We start from the raw sequence: 12,379 nt of genomic DNA on the forward strand, positions 1-12,379 counted from the left end.
GTAAATTCTAAACATGAGAGAGCCCTGTACTGAATCCCATTATACCACCAGTAGTTACAGCTCTAAGTTTACAGAGGGTGCCAACAGCATTCACATCCTGGGATCTGTTGGATATCCAAATTGAAATCCTATGGGTAATATAGGGGATTACATTAAGTGTGCCTAATTTTTTTAACAGTATCAGCATGGGGCATAGTGTCAAAAATGCTGGCCAGATCAACATGAGCCGTGTGCACTGAATGACCACTGACTCCAGCCTTTATAACTATCTTAAAGAAGCTTACTAGGTTCAGGATACAAAATCGTAAATGATTTTATAGTGTAATCTAAGAACAGCTTACCAATGATCTAATACTAGGTGTTTATATACACTAAAATATATATTATGAGGTAATTCTACTTCTTCTTATGGTCTCAGTACTATCATATGCCTAGCTGTTATCAGTTCATTTCCAGAAAACATGTTCACAATTCAGAATATCCTTCTGTGTGATTCTTGCCATTGTGCTCCTCTCTGTTTTTAGACATTTCTTCTTACCTCCCTTGACACATTTTTCGCTTGTTCAGGCAAGATGTTCCCCTTTCAGCATGAGCATTTCCATTAACTTCAATCTTTTGATTAACAGTCTTTGCAGTTTTATTGTCGATGTCAGCTTGTACAAAAACAATGCCCTAGCTTTCAGTTTATTCAATACATATAAAAATCTGTTTAAAGAGACAGATATGCATTACATGCCAACATACTGGAAAAACCTATTCATCAGTTCTCTAACAAAGTCCCTAACCCTGCCCTCTGTTGGAGTGTGAGCACCTGTATCATTACGGGGATATTCTATGCCTTTCTGGCACATGCATGTTCCCATACATCTATGAGGCCTGCCATCTCTGGCTTGGGATTCCCCAGTCTTACAACCATTACTATCATGCAATGTTCCATTCACAGAGGAGCAATTTAGCCAAGCAAGATCAGTGTTTCCTTCACCCCCAGGTAAAGATGGGAGACTGGCATATACCTATCTCCCACCTGCATGGTTCTTTTAATGCTTAAGCCATTAGTTGAACTTGACTCTCAGTCATAGACAAGTACTGCAAAAAAGCTGTATTCATCAGAATAAATATCTGTAATTCCAGCCTTTGATCAGTAATGCAATGCAATCACTTTTAAGCACTAATAGTATTCTGATGTAAGTCTGGCTCAGTGGGTCAAAAGCAAGATTAGCCAAGGCAGTGGAGAAGAGAGCTAAGCAACATACTTTGGGTACTGGAAGGTCCAACTTGACCAAAGAGACTAAACATCATCTGAACTACTCCCTTTCCTGTTAAGAAGGATAAGGGATTTTCTAGCTTCTTCTCAGATTGTGGGCTGCTTATTGTTATCATGAGCCCTATGGCCTAAACAGCTGAGGTACATATCCCTCAGGGTGTCATTCTGCCTTTTTTGCATCTCTTTTTTTAATCTGGTGATGGTAGCAGCAGGTGGTATATAAATGGTAGGTAGCTATTTATAGATTAGTTGCACTTACCACATAGTTTAACTCAACCAGTCAGGTCTACTTTCTTTAATGTTAATACAGGAATAGCGAGGCAATGAAGTGAAGTCTTCAGAGGTAAAAACACAACAATATCTCAAAGATTTTTTTCTAGGCCTAGCACACTAGAAGTAGTGAAAATCTCGATTTAGGAAAGGCAGCCAGAAACTTAGACTCTAGTTCCTTTACTTTACTGTTAGGTCATATATGTTAGCATAACAAAGACAGTGTTACATCATACATTGTAGTTTATAGGTTACTATGACAGATTTCTATCACACTGAAACAGTTGTAAAATGTTCTTTTTTGTCATATATCATAATACAGACCTAATTTCATGAAATAGTTAACTCCAGTAGCCAAATAAAGAATTTATTATTATCACTTATCATAGCTCTCAACCTCTTAGCACAAAAAGTCTGGAAAAACAAAAAAAACAAAATAATGGCTGACAAAGCCCCAAAAATAGGGACAAAGTCTAAATATTCCTCTTATAAACTTAGAAAGTTGCTAGAGCAAAAGGTCTTGTGTTGCCATGCATTTTATGAAGGCTATGAATTTTGAAACTCAAATGCCTATCATTATTTAATGAATCCAGTCCTCAATCACAATTTTTTTGAGGAACATACCAAAAATATGATACAAAGGTCTGGATAGTTGAGAGGTAGTTCACTTATTTATTTAGTTAATTATTTATTAATTATTGTTATTTATTATCACTTGTTTCATCTCTCTTTTGAAGGCATTGTTAAATCTTGTAAACTGAAGCTAGGAGTTGTGATGCATCCAAACCCTATGACATATATATTCAATGCTTTTAAAACTCCAGTAAATCCTGGAAAATGAGACTGTAGTATTTCAATTATTACTACAGGATGAACACTTTCTTACTGTTGGGTATTCGTTGATATCTGCCTTTGTTGCTGCCTGTTGCCACTTGAAATGCTGTATGCATCATTTTTCTGTATATATATATTCTACTTGGATACTAAAAGTCTTGTTCGTGTATTAAGATCTTATTCCAAACATTACCAGCTTTGTGTATAAAGTTCAAACTGTTTTATTTTCCTTCTTTTTCTTTAAATATACATTATGATATCTTCTTCACTGTTTACATCTTCAACGTAGTCACATGTAGGCTTACCATGTATGATTGCATTCTTTCATAACATGATTTGCCACCATTTGTAACCTTACTTTTGTGCCATGGCATGTGGTGCATAAACTGACAGTCATCAAGGAATGACAACTTCTGGCAACTTTTTCTCCAAGAAAATATTGTCTAAATGTGTTTTCTGTATGTTAACCTCACTGAAGTAAAACAGGGAACCTTAACCTCAGTGAGACCAGTGTAGGAAAAATGTGAGTTACATCCATAGACCTTAATGTGCACTGGTTTAAAAAATGTAAGGAAGGACAAGCAGGAAAAATCCATCATAGTACTTGATTCATCAAATGCTGTGATACATAAAAAACATCCACAATTTACCTTAAAACAATCTTTACAGCCTTGTCTTTGTGCCTGGGTCATTGGGCAATCCCACTCACACAGCTACCAAATAGTAAATAAATAATAAATACTAAAACTGGAATATTCCCCATAGATTTGCATTATAAACACTGCAATTTTGCTTTTCCACTTCAATGACAGCATTTGTAACAGAGATGGCATTTTGTGTAACTGCATCAAAGACGTATAAAATGTCTTCAGATACCTATGAAGTAACATCCAGTTTGGCAGGTGTATAGCAGCAGTATGGATCTGGAAAATCACACTGATGATAGTTCTTGCACTTATTTGTCTTACTAAATCCCAGTGAAAAATCATTGCCCTTTGCAGGGAGAAGCAAGAAAGTTTGAGATATCAAGTGCAACATGCTAAATACTGATACACTAAAACATCACACACTTCTGTAAAATGCCAACATATGTCATAGGAAATCATCTGAAGTACTGTACACTATGTGTTTTATACACCATTTGCTATAAAAAGGCAGTGCACTGGAAAAATAATTAGTGCATATCTTAGTAACTACTTATGATTAATGCAGAAAGACAAGGTAGAATAAAGAAAGATGTAAGAAAAATATAACAACAATGTGCTTGATTCTCAAAACTGGTTCCACTAAAAAGATGAGGTAGGATAAAAGAAGGAAGATGAGCAAACAGTAATAATCTTCTTAAAGGTTCTTAAAACTGGTTTCATGAAAAAAATGGAAATTTTTGTTGCAAGTATCTAAATGACTTTCCTACTTCAGACTTTATTTTTGTGACATAGTCTTTACTTCACAGTAAAATGTTCAAAACTCAGTAGCAACCCAATTGTTTGTGTCTTTCGGCTTTTCCCGGTTAGGGGTCGCCACAGCGGAACTCCGGTCCGCTAATGATTGGTAATGGATTTTTACGTACCGGGTTACTAGCCCTGATGCACAACCTTCAATGAAGGCATGCCCCATTCACGTATACCTCCACACAGAAGACGCTCTAGCTAAGAATCGAACGGGACAACGTCTTGCTATGAGGCGACAATGCTACCGTAGCACCACCACCGCATTCTCAGTAGCAACCCAATAACACTAGTAAATGCAGAGATCACATATAAAATCAATAAAATGCATTCCTTACCCTTAGGCTTTTTCAGGTATGTATGATGGAATAGTAGGGTTTAAGAAAAACTCCTCTGATCAATGAGTGGGGGACAAAAATTGTACCAAAATGACTGTAAATGTATTTTTTTAATAAACTATGGGCAAAGGAGACTAGGTAATGGTGAAAACAGTAAGCAAATGAACGGACAAATTCATTACTATGCCAGCATGCCATCAATATAAGAAAATATTATTAGTCTAGTACATCATCTTGTGACACAGAAGAAGTGCCAGTCAGTCATGTACAAAAATGCCATGCAATACTCTTTGGCTTCATTATAATGCAAAGGATAAGTATCAAAAACTGACTGACAGAAAAAGAAAATGTAAAGAAAATGTATAGAGTGTTTCAAACACAGTGGTGATGATCATCATGTATCATGCTGTATAACAAAGTTTTAAAAATGTCAGGCATTGGGCATCCATATCCACTTTTCTCCAAATCATGCCATGAATATACAGTATTGCATATGTACATCAGAAGAGCACAGACAATGTTGTTTTTCTGGAAGGAAAAATAAATAATAATAATAATACTTTAATATAGTGTTGCTTTGGGGTATTTATTTTAGAAATATTTATTTTCATTTTGTTGACTAGCTGGTTAGCCCCACTAGACTAACAATGTCATTTCCAGGGAGATCCAAGGTGGTATTTAAAATATTAGGGCAATTTGGCCAGGGCATCAGGGAACTTCCCCCACTCTTCATTGTTGTGAGTGTGAACCATTTTAGAGGAGCTCTACCTGTTTCCATTCCAGGTGCAGAGGCAGCCCAGAGAAACAGGGATGCAGATGAAGAGGAAATGATGGAGTAGTGAAAGAAATGAAGGAGAAAGCAAATATCGAGACTGGAGAATGTGTGCAGGATTCTGAGGAAATGTTTCAAAGAAAGCAGTTTGATGGAGATGAGTCAGTGAATGATGGATGTATAATTACAGCCCTCAAGTTTGGAAGGTTGCAGGATGATTTTCTTATAGAAATGGTGGTGCAGAGTGAGCCAGAAAATGAAGGAGATGTTTCCTGGGGAGATATTATGGAGAAAATACAAAAGAAGGATACAGAGACAATCCTGAAGAATAGTGATGAGATGAAAAAAAAACATATACAGAGAAAGCAAAATCAGGTGAAAGTGGAGTAGCAGAAAAAATAAAAAACAGAAGGATGTGGTAAGGATTCAAAGTAAAGAAGACAATGAAATAGACAGGTATGAATTATGTGACAATTTAACAGCTCTTTGGCTGTAAAGCAACATGAGTTAAGAGCATTTATTCTTATTAACATAGGCATTTTCATGCTATGCATAATTTATGTAATGTTGCTTAGGTTATATGATGTATAACAATATATGTGAAGTATAATGTGTGTTAATGTTAATTTAATGGAGTTTGATTACTTTTGTATAAATATAAATTTGCTTGCATCACAACTGATAATTCAATAAAGGTGTTAAAAAAACAGACATTTTGTGACATTATATTTGAGACTGTTTTCAATGGAAAAGTTTCTTGGAGAATATGAAAAAAGAGGGACTGCAACCCATGGAGTCACTATGCGATAAAATTATTTAACAGGGAAACAAAAAAGAAAATTCATGTACAATTTCAAACAGAGGTAGAAAGAGAGACTTTGAATGTATATTTGAAAGCTTCATGTAAAGACGTACTGGACATTGAAACAGTTTATGACAAAAGGGGTTTATGAGTAAGTGCCTGGGATTGTAATATTAAAAAAAAAATAATAAAATTAGAAAGAGAAAAAATATACATATGCCAAGCATGATAAATGTGTAGGGTAGGGGAATAGGGTGTTGTAAAATACTGGGAACAAACCAAAACATATTTTTTTTTGAAAAGAAGGTCATTTGATAAGCAACTGTGACAGAAGAAAATGTTATATATGTGGGGAAATGGGATATGTTACAAAAAGTTTGAATTGCAATACTATAAATGCAACAAATTTGACATTTATGGATGGATTGCAAAAATGAAAATAGCAGCAAGGAAAAAAGAAAGAGAACAACATGAACAAAGAGAAGAAAATGTAAAAGTTGTAGAAACAGAAGAACAATTAAATGAGAAAAAATAATAAAGAGGATAAAGAGGATATAGAAGTAGGTTCTGAATTTAATGACAAAGAATACATAAACTGTGAAGTAGTAAAAGGGGAAAAAAGAATTCTATTGGTAAAAGGGTAAATGACAGCAAAGAAAATTTAAAGGAATAAGTACAAAAGAAACAAATAAATGAAATGGATGAAAAAGAATGTATACAGCTAAAGATTGGGTCTTCGTAAAATGGTTAAGGTGTTTGACTTACAAACACAAGGAACAGTGTTTGATGCCAACCTTTAGGAAGGGAATTCATTAGACTTATAGCCGTGAATCTAAGGGAATTCATTAGACTTACAGCCATGACTCTAAGGGAAATTAAAATTTTAGACTGCTTTCTGTAAATGTGAAATAAGAATATAGTAAGAATAGGAATATTGCACTGGTATAATACATGTGATGTTAATGTAATTATATTTAGAAGGCACAAGATTTTTAACAAATGAAAGATTACAAACAGAGAAACTATGGGGAGGAAAGATAATTTGGAATTTAGGAAGTTCAGGAATAGTCGTATTCTGTAGAAATACAGTAAAAATATTAGATGTAACTTTAGCAAAAATAGGAATATTAACCATTGTAGATTTAAAATGGAAAGAACAAGTATATAGAATTATAACATTATTTGCTTATACTAACTGTAAGGAAAGGGAAAGCCTAGTTCATCAGATTTTAGACTATGCAGTGATAAATATGAATATTACAACAGGAGACTTTAACTGTAACATAAAAAGAAAGGAAATGATATAAGAAAAATGTTAGAAGTTAAACAATGTGGTAAGTTAAAACTTTGGGACGAAAATTCATGGACCTACAAAAGGGGTATGTCTAGAACTGAAAAAATTATTTTATAGTGTCAGAAGGTTTAGTTATAGGAGAAGGGGGTAGTTGAAACAGGATTTGTGATCATCTTGCCATATGCTAGAGATAAAAGAGAAAGCATGGAATGAAGAAGGAAAAAGATTAGTAATGCAGTTATGGAAAGATAATATTACTATGAGAACATTTTATAAAAATGGTCTGAATGGTGGATAATATTTAAGGAAAAATATAAAAAAAAATGTTTTTTACAGTGGCAGTATAATATGTGAAAAGGAGAGAAAGACAATTTTAAAAGAACATATAATGATGCATTGGAAAATTTAAAGCTTAATGATAGGAAGTGCTTTCACTACAAAAAAAGAATTATATGAAAAAACTGAGGAAAAAAATACAAGAATTGTTATACAAGCAGAGATTTTTACAAGGAATAGAGAAGTATTGAGTTACTTAAGCAGATTAGTAAAGTAAGATGGTAGAGAAATGAGAGAGATAAAAGGAGAGAAATAAAAAATGTAAAAGTAGAAATAGAAAGAACATAGGAAAAGAATATGAATAGTGTAGTACAATACATACAAGAAATGTTTAAAGAAAAAAGAAGGAAGTAAAAAACATGGAAAGCAAAGAAGTTAACAGAAAAAGAGAATAAAGAATTGGAAAAGGAAATTTCTTTAAATGAGCAAGATAAAGTATTATGCCAAGTAAATATAGATTCAGCTGCAGGCCCAGATGGAATAGGGTATGAAATGTATGAACATTTAAGGGACTAGCAAAAACAGATATTTTTAAAGACTTTGAATGAATAGTTAAATGAAGGTTTAATATATAAAGATTTATGTAGTGTAATACTTAAATTCTTATGGATGGAGGAAGGAAGACAGAAGAGAATTAAAAAAATGAAAACCATTAGTATTGAACAATAGTGATTATAAGATCTTTATGAAACTAATACAAAAGCGATTTGAAACTAAAATGGACAATATTATGGAAGATAGCATACATATATATATATATATATATATATATATATATATATATATAAATATATATTATAAAGAGGAGGGGTAGTCAAGAATTATTAATGATAGTTTGATAAATTGTTGATGATATTATGAACAGAAAAGGAAAAGCAAAAATCATGATTGGAGATCTTAATAAGCATTTGACACAATTGGAGATGGAATTGTATGGGTAATAATGAAAGAATATAAGTGAGAAAGTTAGGAGATTATGTATGTTTGTATATAGTAATAATAAAGTAAAATACTTGTAAATGGGTGGTTAAGCTAAGCAGTACACAAGAAGAGTGATGTAAGACTGGGATGTCCAATGAGTTGTTTACTCTTTGCATTAATTATGAATGTGATAGTATGTGAAATAAATTACAAAATTAACGAGGTGGGGTATATAAGATCTGAAGGGTTAAGAATTCCAGTTCTGTTAACATATGCAGATGACATTATAATAACAGCAGAAAAACAAAATTTGGGAAAAAGAAGTAATAATTTGCCCAAATGAGTGTCTAGAGATGATAGGGATGACTTTTAATAAAGAGAAAAGCAAGGGTTTAGCTGATGTCATAAAGATCGGAGGGGTATATATTTTACAATGAATGAAATTTTGTTGTTCGATGTAAAATTTGGGAATAAAGATATAAGTAGAATTCAACGGGAAGAAAACAATAGAAGAAATAAAGCAAACATTTTTTCTGGAGAACATATAAATTATCCTTCAGAAAAAAGGCTTATTTGATGAATTCGATACTGATGGGAATAAAGCATACTTAGCACATGTATTTATGTTGCCAACAGCATTTGAAAAAGAATTATTGCAAATAATTTTATCATTTATATGGGGTTCTAGATTAAGCCCAGTAAAAAGAGAAGTTTCAGATGTAAATAATGAAGAAGGAGGTTTAGCAAAAATATTAAGTAAACTCAGATGGTGGTTATGAAAAAAGGAGTTGGGATTTAATAAGGGTAACATTTTGCTTGATTGTAAAGGAAATTATTAATATGTGTAAACAGATTTTTATATATAATATTTATAAATATTTACATATAAAGGGCCACTAGTCTTTTTGACAAGTGCTGTGGCATTCTTTATATCCATCTGTGCTGCTACCAATTCAAATGGAGCCTCAGTTTAAGATCTCATCCAAAGGATGGCACACTCAGTAGTTCAGCATCTCCCTTATGCTGCACTGTGGTGTCATCAATTCATCTGCCTGATGTGGGAATAGAACTCAGTCTTTTACATCAAAGGCAAGTGTGCTACCTGTTGCACCACTAATACCACATTAGGAAAGGGGTTGTGCAGGCTTTGTGCCACATACCCAACGGCATGTAGCTGAGACAGGAATCAGCTGTGTAAGGCTGATGCAATGATACATTCAATGAATATGAATAAAATGTATTTATATTATTTATTTTGTTTGTTGACATTTGTTGACCATGAAAGTCCAACTGGGTCAGGAAGCCATTTTCAGAGGAGGCCCGGGGAGAAAAGCTCCATGAATTAAAAACAATTGACAAAAGTAGTCATAACTGTGAAAGGGCTCACATAATAAAGTTTGGCTATCTTGTTTTGATATTTGTTTTATGCTGCCAGCTTCTACTGTGGTTTGGTTCACTTTATTTTTTGTGTTTGGTTTCTACATTATTTGGTTGTTAAGTGAACCATTTATCCAGTCTGCTGCCTTTATTTTTTTGATTTATAAAATAAAAACATTTGACAAAGTATAAGTACAACGGTCATTGCATTTACATGTGGGTGCATAGCTTACAAAGTTACAGGGTAGCCCTACTGACATATAGGCAGTTGAGTTTCAATTACAGCAGTAGTTAACCAAGAAATACAGAGATAAATAGGTTCATTCAGTTAGTTTATCTGAGGCTGATTGTATACATTATAAGGAAAGTTATTATAGTTAAAGGACATCTACAAGGGTATTTAAGTAGATTGCAGGTGGACCTTTATAAAAAGTAATTAAAAGCAAGTAAACTTTCTTATCTAAAATGTACATTAGTAAGACTAGCAGTTAATAAGCGGAGAGAAAAGGAGGAGGTTAATATTTGTGGTTAGGACTCAATTAGTCAGGCAGCTGTGTCTTTAGAGGAAGGGAGAGGGAAAAATGGATGGTAGGGTAAAGTAATAAAAAAGGAAAAAGGGGTGAAGGGTGAGGAAATGGGGAGGAAGGAGGAATGTATAGAACAGGAGGGAGGAAAGTATAGAAGAGTTAAGGGAGTGGAAAATGGGGTGGGGAGGGGTGGATGGGTAGATTGGAACAGGGTTTCAAGGTCTTTTTAGAGCAGGGGGAGATGCTTGTATCTTGGAGGTGTTTTTTTAGTGTGAGTTTAAAATTCTTATGGTTTGCTATTGCTCTGTTTGCTGGCAATGCATTCCAGTGTTTAGCTACAGTGTTTGAGTATAGACACTGTCCTGCTTTTTTGTTTGGTCTATGTAGGGTTACTAGTTGTTTGTCTTCAGATCAGAGGGCCCTGGTGGGCATGTAGGTTTGGAGGAGTGAGTTAAGTGCTGGGCAAGTATTGGGTTGATGTATAACTTTGTGTGCCATATTGAGTTGGTGGTAGTCTAGGAGGTGCGGACGTTTGAGCCAGTTGAGGGTATTGAGAACTGTGCAGTGTTGAGCATTATGGGGTGCATTTATAGGTATAGCACACTTGCCTTTGATGCAAACTCTGTATCATGAGAAGAGCTATGCAGACTTTGTTCTACATACCCAAAGTATCAGCTGTTGTGAGGTGGTAACAGAGCTACTTTCAACCAATATGCATAGAATAGCTATGCATTAGGAAAGTAGTTGTGCAGGCTTTGATCTGCATACCCAAAATGTAGAGCTGAGACAGGAATCAAGTGTTTGAGGCTGAAACAGTGCTGCCTTCAACCAATATGCATAGAATAACTATGCATTAGGAAAGAAGTTGGGCATGCTTTCACCTGCATACCCAAAATTATAGTTGAGACAGGAATCAGCTGTGTGAGGCTGCAGCAGTGCTACCTTCAATCAATACGCATAAAATAATAGTGTATTAGGGAAAGAGTTGTTCAGGCTTTGTCCCCACATACCCAAAGTGTGAAACTGAGACATGAATCAACAATGTGAGCCTGAAACAGTATTGCTATCAATCTGCATGTATAAATTATCTGTTTGAAAAAAAAATCATGTTGATTGTCTCACATATCCAGTATGTGGATAAGAAAGGAACAAGGTTCTAGATGATGACTTTTCTATACCTGATTAGGAGAAAGCCAGTATTGGCAAATGAATGAAGAAATTAAGTGAATATAATAAAGCAAGGATTTGAAAATAAAAGAATGCCCAAACTTAAAATGCAATATGTCAGATTGTAAGATAGTTACTTTTACAAAGTAACATATTGCTAAGCACTGATATCTAATATAACTAATAGCTACAATATAAATAATGAATACCTACTTATAATTTTCATACTTTAATCATATAAAAATGGAAATATTTAATAATAGATATAAAGAGAGCAATTTGTAAATACTGCTTAAACAGTTATTAGACTGTTCAAAGTTATGATAGCAAATACTTGAAAAGCAATAATATTATCTTTTCATTTTAGTTAAGGAATATGCAAAAACTGTAGACAAAATGTATAAATGATTTGATATGATTACTGTGATTGTATTATAACTTCTCAGCTAATAAAAATACTTGAAAAAGTAATCCATTAAACATTGTCTAATCAAGCTGTCAACTTATTTAATATAAATCAAACCAAACATCCTATAACTGCTTATTTTTTTCTATAAAACCACATTTTTTTCTAGATGCACATAATGCTTTCATTACACAACGTGCCTGACTTTAAATAAGTGTCAGTTGCTTGCAGTAATATGGGCAGATATGCAGAGAGTTCTTTGCAAGGTTATTCCTAACACAGTTCTGCATGAATTAGGAAAATCACAAATACAGAAGGAGGGAGAGAGAAAGAGAAAGAAAGAAAAAGGGAGACAGGATAGAGGGAAACTGAGAAATCAGTAAAAACAATCCGAGAGAATTGCAAAAAATCACCGGTAAGGGAAGCTATTATATGTTCATTTGAAAGCATTTGCTTTAAGTGTTTTGCCAAAATGCAGGCTTATGCAACCAAATGTTCTACTTTATATATACATACATATATATATATATATATATATATATATATATATATATATATATATAGTCTCAGATTAATAGTGTTAAACTGGCTTGTCCACTGAAGGGCATTGAATTATCCTAGTG

The sequence above is a fragment of the Protopterus annectens genome, chromosome 17.part0 (genome assembly GCF_019279795.1).
Source record: "Protopterus annectens isolate FY-2018-M chromosome 17.part0, PAN1.0, whole genome shotgun sequence".
NCBI lineage: Eukaryota > Metazoa > Chordata > Ceratodontiformes > Protopteridae > Protopterus > Protopterus annectens.